This window comes from Corvus brachyrhynchos, unplaced genomic scaffold, assembly GCF_000691975.1.
Source record: "Corvus brachyrhynchos isolate BGI_N302 unplaced genomic scaffold, ASM69197v1 scaffold23, whole genome shotgun sequence".
In the NCBI taxonomy this organism is placed as follows: domain Eukaryota; kingdom Metazoa; phylum Chordata; class Aves; order Passeriformes; family Corvidae; genus Corvus; species Corvus brachyrhynchos.
The window spans coordinates 2,119,953-2,129,160 of NW_008238983.1; the positions used below are offsets into that span (position 1 = coordinate 2,119,953).

A 9,208-nucleotide genomic window follows, 5' to 3' on the forward strand; every position below is an offset into this window, starting at 1 on the left:
AGCCACACAGTGAGCGGTGTGCTGTTGGTGACAGCCCTGCCAAAGCTTTAGGCTTTTGCTGCTCTAGGTACAAAAAGTAAGCCCACAGTGAGAGCTGCCAGGGGCATCAGGCCTCCCTGTGGACAGCAGCTGACACACAGCAGTTCCCTCAGGAACAAGAGCCACCACAGTAGCAGCATGTTCTCTCAGGGCTCTGGCATTAATGTTTTTGCAACTCCTGTTTCACAGTGTCTGGCCGCCAGCTTGCTCTGATCAATTACTTCTTATTTTGCCTGTGTGTAAAGCTGGCACTGAAGTGGATCTGCACATTTCTGGCAGTATAATAGCAAAAAAGGTCTACTTGGTTAAGATCTAGTCAGGCACAAGTCACAGACAAGGGGGACGTTCTTTGGTTAAAGTGCATATGCAGGGTGATGAACTTCACTCAACTAAGCCACAGAGATTTTCCCTGGCAGCCTTCTTATGTCTGAGCTTCCAAGTTGAAAGACGTCATGGGCAGCTGCTGGGGTTAATGAGATCAATCATGGAGTAAGTGGGGGTTTTTTCTCTTCCCTCAAGATGTGACAGCAGAGAGCAATCTGTAGGTTAGTTATGAGTACAAGCCTGGGCAAAATGAATAGGGGAAGAAATTCCACATGGAGATCATTGAGAGGTAGGTGGGCACTATCTCTTTTGTATTTAGATCTGACACTAATTCAAAGCTTCCACTGCAATGAATGGCACCTAAGATACTATGAATTTGGGGATGAAAGAAACCCAGTCATTCATTTTAGGAAACCAATTAAAAATAATGATTACACATACTCAGACAAAATGTGGTAACATGCGGCCTGCCTGATTAGTGTTTCATAAACCACTGTTGTATTTGATCATAAACGACACATAAAAAGAAATGTTGGTTTAATCCTTTGTTCCTAACTTACATGTTGCATATGAGCTTCCTATGAAAGAAAGCAGAACAATAAAGTCTGGTTACTACCTCCACAACAAAAAGTGAGCTCATATGAAATTCTAAATCAAGAAAACAGATTTTATTGGCAGCCATTTGTATGAAGTAATATACTCCAAGAACATAGAATTCCTTATTAAGGATAATAAAGAATGTAAGACTGTAAGTGTCATATTGGTCAAAAGAAATGTAAATGTATCTGAGAAAAGGATGAAAAAGAAAAGAACAAATGGATCAGTCATGAAAAATTTGAATATTATTTGGGTAAACAAAGCTCTTGTTATTCAATTCAGGTGAATGTTCTTGCCTTTACATATTATTGTAGCTTCATAGCTCAGTCTTTAGAGAACAGGCTTAGCTCTCCGGTGGTGACTTGCATTTGAAAACTGAACTAAACCATATGTTTAATGCAGAAGCTTCTTTTATACAAGTGAGATTTTCAACTTTTCATATGATATGTTTGAATCACTAATTGCTAATTGCAGATTCCCTCACTGTTCTTTTTAGTGACATATTTGTACCAACCACTGAAAGATTATATCGAGAACATCAATTGGTGCATAAATATTTATGAATACTTAAGTGGAATAATCAAGTGTAATAAACTCTCCAGAGATACTCCTGGTATCTGAAGCGAATTTTAAGAATCATATAATATGTACATATATGCTGTGAAAAAGGTTAACATTTGCCTTGCCAGAATCCCTCTGTTATTAGAGGAATTAATTTGCTTTTGAGCTTTCCAAACAAACTTCTCACTTAAAACAGTTGTTTTTGGGGGGGAAGAGATCTCTAGGCTAGTAAGAATAATTTTATTCCCAGTTTACTTCTCAGCAGTGCCTCTTTAAGTTTGTGACTTAAAATTTTGTTAGCACTGTAGTTTTTCCCCTTCAGAAGTACAGAACTTCTGTAATTTCTTATGGCTTTATTAGCAGCAGAGGCTGAAAGGAGCCCTGCTCAGTAAGAAAACTAAGCACGGCAGTAGGCACCTACAAGGCACCTTGTTCTACCCTGTGCAGCTTTTCAAGTGGAGAAGCCTCAAAAAGCTTCCATTTAGAAGGACAAGATATTGCTGCTGGATATCTAGAGGAATTTGCCATTGTTGTGGCAAATTTTGTGGAGTTGCCCTGTTTCTCTCCTTGGACTGAAAAAGAAGTACTGATTATGAAGTTTTATATTAGGATGTCTCTGACAACTCACTGGCTTCTCAGAAGCATAATTACAGGTAATATGTGTAACACAGAAAAAACTGATTCTGCATAATGGTGACATTTTTAGAGATTTTTATGGAAAAAATAGGTTTTTTACATATTTTGACAGAAACTGAGACCTGGAATGCAGATATAGCCTGTTACAGCAGGGATTACTGCAACAAGCATATTTCAAACCAGGAGTCCCATGGAAACAAAGTATATATGGACAGATTTGTGGTAGATGTTTCAGAGATGTTTATTTCTCCAGCCACATGGCCGAGGCTCTGCTCAGGAGCCCCGCAGTCACGGGACCCGAGGGTCCTTGGCCACACCGGGGAACACAAACCAACCAATGGGAAATGAGACTGACCAGGGGCAGGGAGACCCCATGTCTCCCCCCCAGGGCCCATCTCCCAGGGCTCCATGGCAGGGGAGGAGACCCCAACAATAGCCAATCCTACATATTCTCTCTTGCTGTCAGGATGCTAAGTCTCTGCAATTTATTATTTTAATACTCCAGTCATTCCAAAATCTTTCCATTTACTCCTAACTTCCAGTGAACTTAGTCTTGACACACAAAGCTGTATCATGTCGGCCTCACTGGAAAGAGAGCATTATCTGGGAATCTTGGCTTTAGGCTTTGTCATCACCATTCCTGAACCACAGCTTGGTCTAAGGGTTTGGACTGTAGCCCTTTACATTTCTTGTCTTAGCAGAGTGATATGTTAGACTTTAAATCTAAAAGTAAGATATTTAAGAACTAAAATTATTATAAATTCTTTTAAAATTTTTATAAATGAAGTTCTTAATCTAAATTTTACTAGTGATTTCCTCCAACTTTTTGTGGTACAACAACTGGAATTTTGATTCCAGAAATTAATACTCTCACATCACCTCTTAATGCACAAAAACTTCCATGAATTAAATATAAAACTAGGAATTCATTCAAATTAATCCTGTGTTACTTTTTATGAATTCTATTTCACTGTGGTTTCAAGGCTTCAAGCCTTGAACATTACTTTTTTGATGGCACATAACAAACTTGATGGCCCAAATACCCTGATTCAATTTCGGCAGTTCTAGACTATGATCTTGCAATGAATTCAGTGATGACAGAGATCATTACAAAAGTCAGGGATCAAGACCTGACACAAAGAAAAAGCTAAACAGATCAGGGTCAGTGGTGTGTATGCACTGAAGAACTGATTCATGTGCTCATATCCTATTAACTGTTATTTAATGCTGAAGTGATTTGCTGAGTATTTCCCTGGAAGATTTGCATTTCAACTCATGCAAAATGAGAAGCACCACTGGATATTTCCAATAGTCTCACAAGAAACTGGCAAAATATTGTCATTCCATGTGAGGCAGATCACAAAATCAAATGGAACATAAAATGCTGAGGGGTTTTTTTGATAATAACATAATCCATTTTACACCACATCCCCTCTCTCTATTTCATGCAAGTAGGTATTATAGGTAAGGAAGGAAGGAGGAAATGGTGTTATCCCTGTTTACTGAATAAAAGAATTCATCATCCAAAGCTTGGTCTTGCATATTTCATTACCATTAAACACACAGAGATAAATAAAAGAGTTCTGATGTTCCATTTTGATTTTAATTTCCAAAGGCATTTCATAAAGCTCTATAATGTATGTTCACCCAGTGATAACATTCTCTTTAAGTAACTTTCAATATTAGTAGCGACATGATGATCTTTTTTCCCATTAAAAATGTTTTCCTCAGTGATAAATAATCAATGTCAATTATTTTGTCTCCATTTTGTGGAGAGATGAATAACCAGGCACAGCTAAATACTGCTGCAGAACAGGTTTATGTAGATGTATAACTTTATTCTATTAGGATACATTCATATATAATAACAACAAATGTATAGTTGTAACTCCTTTTTTCCTACTCTTCATGTAGGAGAAATACTATTTAATGTGTTGCTGTAAAAGAAAGGAGCAGAACTACTTACTAAGTAGGGTTTTAAGCTTTCATTTAATTTCCTTTTTCTCTTGGGCCATAAAATAACTCATGAAATATGAGATATTTAGTATGACTAATTAATCCCCATCTGATGTTTTTTTCTAATATTATTACCATATTAATTAGCTAATTAGCCTAACATTGCCAATGGTAATAAAATGAAAACAATACTGGAACCACTCTTGTTGAGTTGCAGTCTGGCAGACTTTATTGCATTTAAAGTATTTCTGAAACAAATTGCAGTTCTAGGGAGGGAAGGTAAGAATTGCACCCTGTATCAAATCTATTTGACACCACCAGAAAGTCTACCAGGCAACTTCAAGGCAGCAGGCCTTTTATACCAACATGTGCAACTCGAGATACTGATGTTCCCTTTCCTTTCTATGAAAATAAAATAGTACCAAGTAAGAATTTTTAAGACAAGGAAGAGATGGTTCAAAAATTCAGCATATTTCAATTGAATACACAGATCAGTAGACAGATAGATAACAGTTAGGTAATCAGACATTATTGTGAGGGAATTGTTTCGAAAACTGACAAACCAGGCCAATTTTTGAACTTCACTGAATGAATTAGTGGTACATTTCTTGCTAAAGTTTTACTTGTGAATTATTAATCACAATCGCTACACATGCAACACTATTAGTCTTTTATACTCATGTGCTGAATTATCTCTGAATATACAATAACATAGGGCCAATGATCTATAGTTGCTAACAGTGGCCATCCTTCTTGGTGTTATTAGTCACTAACGTCCAAGTGATCAGGCTGGAGAACTCATTGATCAAGGGCCAAAACCAAAGGGATTTTCTCATCTTTCTTCTTGATTTTTCTGTACTTATGTCTGATGGTTTTATGTCATCTTCCTCTCCTCAGAAGGGGAGTCTAATCCATCCCAATCATGTTTCTGCGGTTTCCTTTGTTTTGTCAGTCATCCTTTTGTGTATCCAAGGAATGCTATTTGTACTCCTTTAGACTTATCTTTCTCTGTCTTGCACTTCTTCATTAATTAGACACGTGCCTTTATATGCCAACACACACCTCTTTGCTTGCCACTTTGGTGGACATACTGCCCATACACTAAGTAAAATGCTTATACATTTTTTTCTGATGACACCATGATACAAAATATCATCAAACTGTTTTAAAGCTATGTTAGTTTGCATATAATCATATTAAAGGCAATAATATTATTTATATCCTTATCATCACATTGTTAATTTGTAAGTGCTTTAGTTACAAGAGTTAGGCAGCAGAGTGCCACCTCATGTTGATCGCAACTGAAAACAATTACTTTGACATTTTTCTATGGTAGCTATGCAAAGCATGTTTGGTTAACTCACCTCAGAGAATAATGAAAAAATGTTTATGTATATTCAGGGTCTGAGTTCTGAAATATAAACTCATTACATTACAGCACTGGCAAAATAAAGAGGAAAGGAATAAAGTTTAAAAACCTCACTTTTCTTTCATTAATAAACACCACTTAAAAACTGTTTTCTTGTCAGACTACATCAACACTATTAGCATTAGACTTGGTTGGAGTTTTAAAGTTGTAGCAATAGTAAAGAGCCTCTCTGATGAGTTCAATTTGTAGTCTAATAATCTAAACGGAGTCCATGAAAGTAGTCTGATGCAATCCTACAAAAAGGAGGCTATGTCAAAATGAGGCTTATCCTGGCATCAGTTATTGGTTCCATGCAATCTTCACTCAGTACTCTGTCCAAGCAGTTCCTTAGATGTGCTCAAATTGCTTATACAAACAAGTGCTCATCACAGTGTAAAAGGATCAAGACAGTAGAAAAATGTTCGATGTTTACTTCCTAATTTTATAGCTGTCCTCAGAGCAACTCAAATCTCAGCAAGACCCCCTGAAGTGGGTGATACCACTATCACCATGGAACACATACACTCACATTAGTCATGCTACAATGACATTTAAACTGTGCTTGCTTATCTGAAGAGAAAGAAATCATAAATCCTATCTTAAGCTTTCCTAGAACTTTTTGCTTGTAGCTTTTTCACTGCAAGTTCACCTTTATTATCTTTTTTCCTCAGGTGCTTGTTCCCACTGGCTGATCCTAATCCTAGGGCCTGATATACCACCTCCACAAGTGCCTGGCAAAACTTGCTCTAAATCAAATGTTTTGTTTGGATTTCTGTTCCATTCTTGTGGATAGCTAAAGGAAAGTCTTTGACTAAAAAGTGCTATTTTCTTTCATTATGTTCTGCAAGACACCTTGAATTATACTCTTCTGTGCCAATGAATGCATTCAAAACACCACAGGAACGAAGGAAGCAGCCTGTTTCCTGAGTTTTCTCTGGGATAACTTAGGTGAAAACATGGGAAATCTTGACTAATTGTTTGTGCAAAGCTACTTTATATTCTCACCACAGTTGAATCTCATTCATTTATGGCATTGAGAATTATTTGTGAATAGATCTAAGAACCAGGAAGTAAGGGAAGTTAGTCTTATAGCATAAGATACACAGATTATATCTTTACAATGTATTTAGTGCTTTAATCAATGATCGTGTTTTGCAGTTTATAAGTTGTTGTTGAAGTGAATTGCTTTTGAAAGGTACAAATGGTTTTCAAAAATGTATTTATTAACATATTTTCTCTATCTTTAAAATGAAAAAGCTATTACCCATCCCATATGGGCATTTCCAGAGAAGTTACCATTTCACTCATCAACAGTATAGTAAATGCAAATCGACTTATAGATGAAAACCGATACTTTAGCTAACACATATATTTCTCAAACTCACATCTATTGAATGTCAGCTCCGTGTTATGTTTATTTCTGTACAAGGGATTTCTAAAATGCTCTTGGAAGTTGTTCACCTTGTTAGATAACTTTTGAAGTTGAAAGAGTTTTTCTTCTCTGCTTGTTACTGAACAATGTTCTTATGTTTGTCAGTGCAATTAATATAGTTACATATCACATGTTTGTTGATTATACCTCTTCAAATTTTCAGAAGTCATGGAGAATGCAAAAAATATCTTTTGCAAATGGAGGGGAGAAGGGAAGTAGATATTACTAGAGCTGTTAATCAGAATATTGTTTACTGTCAAGTTAAAAGTTCACTTCTTTATCAACTTGAGGAAGGTCTGTAATTTACTCCCATGCCATATTGGAAGCCATTCTCTCCCAGCTCTCTTATGCCAGAAGAACCCCCAGAAGATATCTCACTGGGTTGGACAAAGGATCCATTTAGCTCAATATCAAATCTCCACAAGAGACAAAAGAAGTTATCACTACTGTATGCATGCTCTGTATGTACTTGTCACCACAAAGAGCATACAAGTTTGAGGGCTGTGTACAGCCCACTCCCATCACAATTAATACTATCCTCAGATGTTGAACGAGAAATCAGAGGGCACGTACCTGACTTTGCCTCTTACAACCTATTCATGAGCCTGTTGTCCGTGAAGTCATTCAAATGATTGCTGAACCTGCATATGCTATGTTCCTCCAAAATTTACTGCTGCAACAAGTTCCAGAAGATTGCTTATTGTTAGATAAGATTTAAACATTTGTTTAAACCCAATCTCCTATTAGTTTCCATTGTCCTTTGGTTTTACTGTTACATTTTCAATCTATAAATCAATTTATGATTTTGTAAATGTTAATCCTATCCCTATCAAGCAAAAATACAGGCTGGAAGAAGAATGGATTGAGAGAAGCCCTGAGGAGAAAGACCTTGGGATGTTGATTAATGAGAGCTCAACATGTACACTTGCAGCTCAGAAAGCCAACTGTATCCTGGACCTCATCAAAGGAAACATGGCCAGCAGGTAGAGGAAGGTGGTTCTCTTCCTCTACTCTGCTCTTGTTAGACTGACCCCACCTGGAGTACTGCATCCAGCTCTGGAGACCCAACATAGGGAAGATGTGGACCTATTGGAGCAAGTCCAGAGGAGGTCCATGAAGATGGTCATAGAGCTGGAGCACCAGTTCTATGAAGACAGGCTAGGAAAGATGGGGCTGTTCAGCCTGGAGAAAAGATACAGGGACACCTTACAGCATCTGGAGAGGGACTTTTTATAAGACCATGTAGTGATCAGACAAGTGGAATGACTTTTAACTGGAGCAGGGTAGATTTACCATGAGGGTGGTGAAATACTGGCAAAAGTGGCCCAAAGAAGCTGTGGATGCCCCATTCCTGGAATTGTTCAAGGTCAGGTTGGATGGAACTTGGAGTGACCTTATCTAGTGGAAGGTGTCCCTGCAGTGGCAGGGGCTTGGAACTAGATGATCTTCTAGGTGTCTTTCAACCCAAACCATTCTCTTTTCTAAATTGCAATTGCCAGCTCTGACTTCAGTCTTACTTACATCTGACTTAGATACTTTCTCCTAGATGCATTACTTTTTAATTTAATAAGCTTAAGTGAAGCGAGCTTGCTACTATTTTGTTGAAATTCTACCTGATATCCCTCTGACAGACAGTATACGTCAGTTCCCTACATGTTTAATGATAAGGTTGACTTGTATTCTTCTTTTGGATTAGATTTTGATTGGTTGTTGTTTAAATGATGCAGCACATATATTCAAGGTGGTTTTTTTTATTGCAGCAGTCACTAATAAACTCACTTTTAAATGAACAAACCATACCTAGCTAATTGTAAGAAAAGTTACTTTACATACTTTTCCTGTAGGTGTAGTATAAAAGTCCTGGTTCTTCCGAATATCAAAGCAGAAGCTTTGTTTTACTGTAGGCTTGTAATGTTCCTTTTTCTTAGGAATAATTGGAGTTGGAGGAGTTGGAGGAATGACATAATTTTTACTTGATGATAATGCTGCTTACAAGCCAGGCTCTAGACAAATTGCTCTTCCTAGTCGTTATAGAGAATCTTACTAAATCTTCATAAACATAAGTAATCCAAGAATTTCTGATGACTATGAACTCTTCAGACCTTTTCACACTAAACATAGAGACTCATTTGTATCTGTGATCCCCTTTTCTCTTAAGCTATTAAAAATTTACCTAAAAAACCACTCTCAGACTTACCATATATTGCAAGTCTACCAAAGTCAGGTTGTTATACGTGCTTCAGTGTGTAAAAGGC

At 37.2% G+C, this 9,208-nt stretch overlaps 1 long non-coding RNA gene across 2 annotated transcripts in view; it reads left to right on the top strand.

Moving 5' to 3' along the window:
- The first annotated feature begins 560 nt into the window (after positions 1-560).
- Positions 561-9,208, top strand: part of LOC108447771 — a 97,164-nt gene continuing 88,516 nt past the window's right edge. For both annotated transcript variants that reach the window (XR_001863456.1, XR_001863455.1), the window contains exon 1: positions 561-652. This is a non-coding gene — a long non-coding RNA (uncharacterized LOC108447771). The remainder of the gene's footprint in view (positions 653-9,208) is intronic.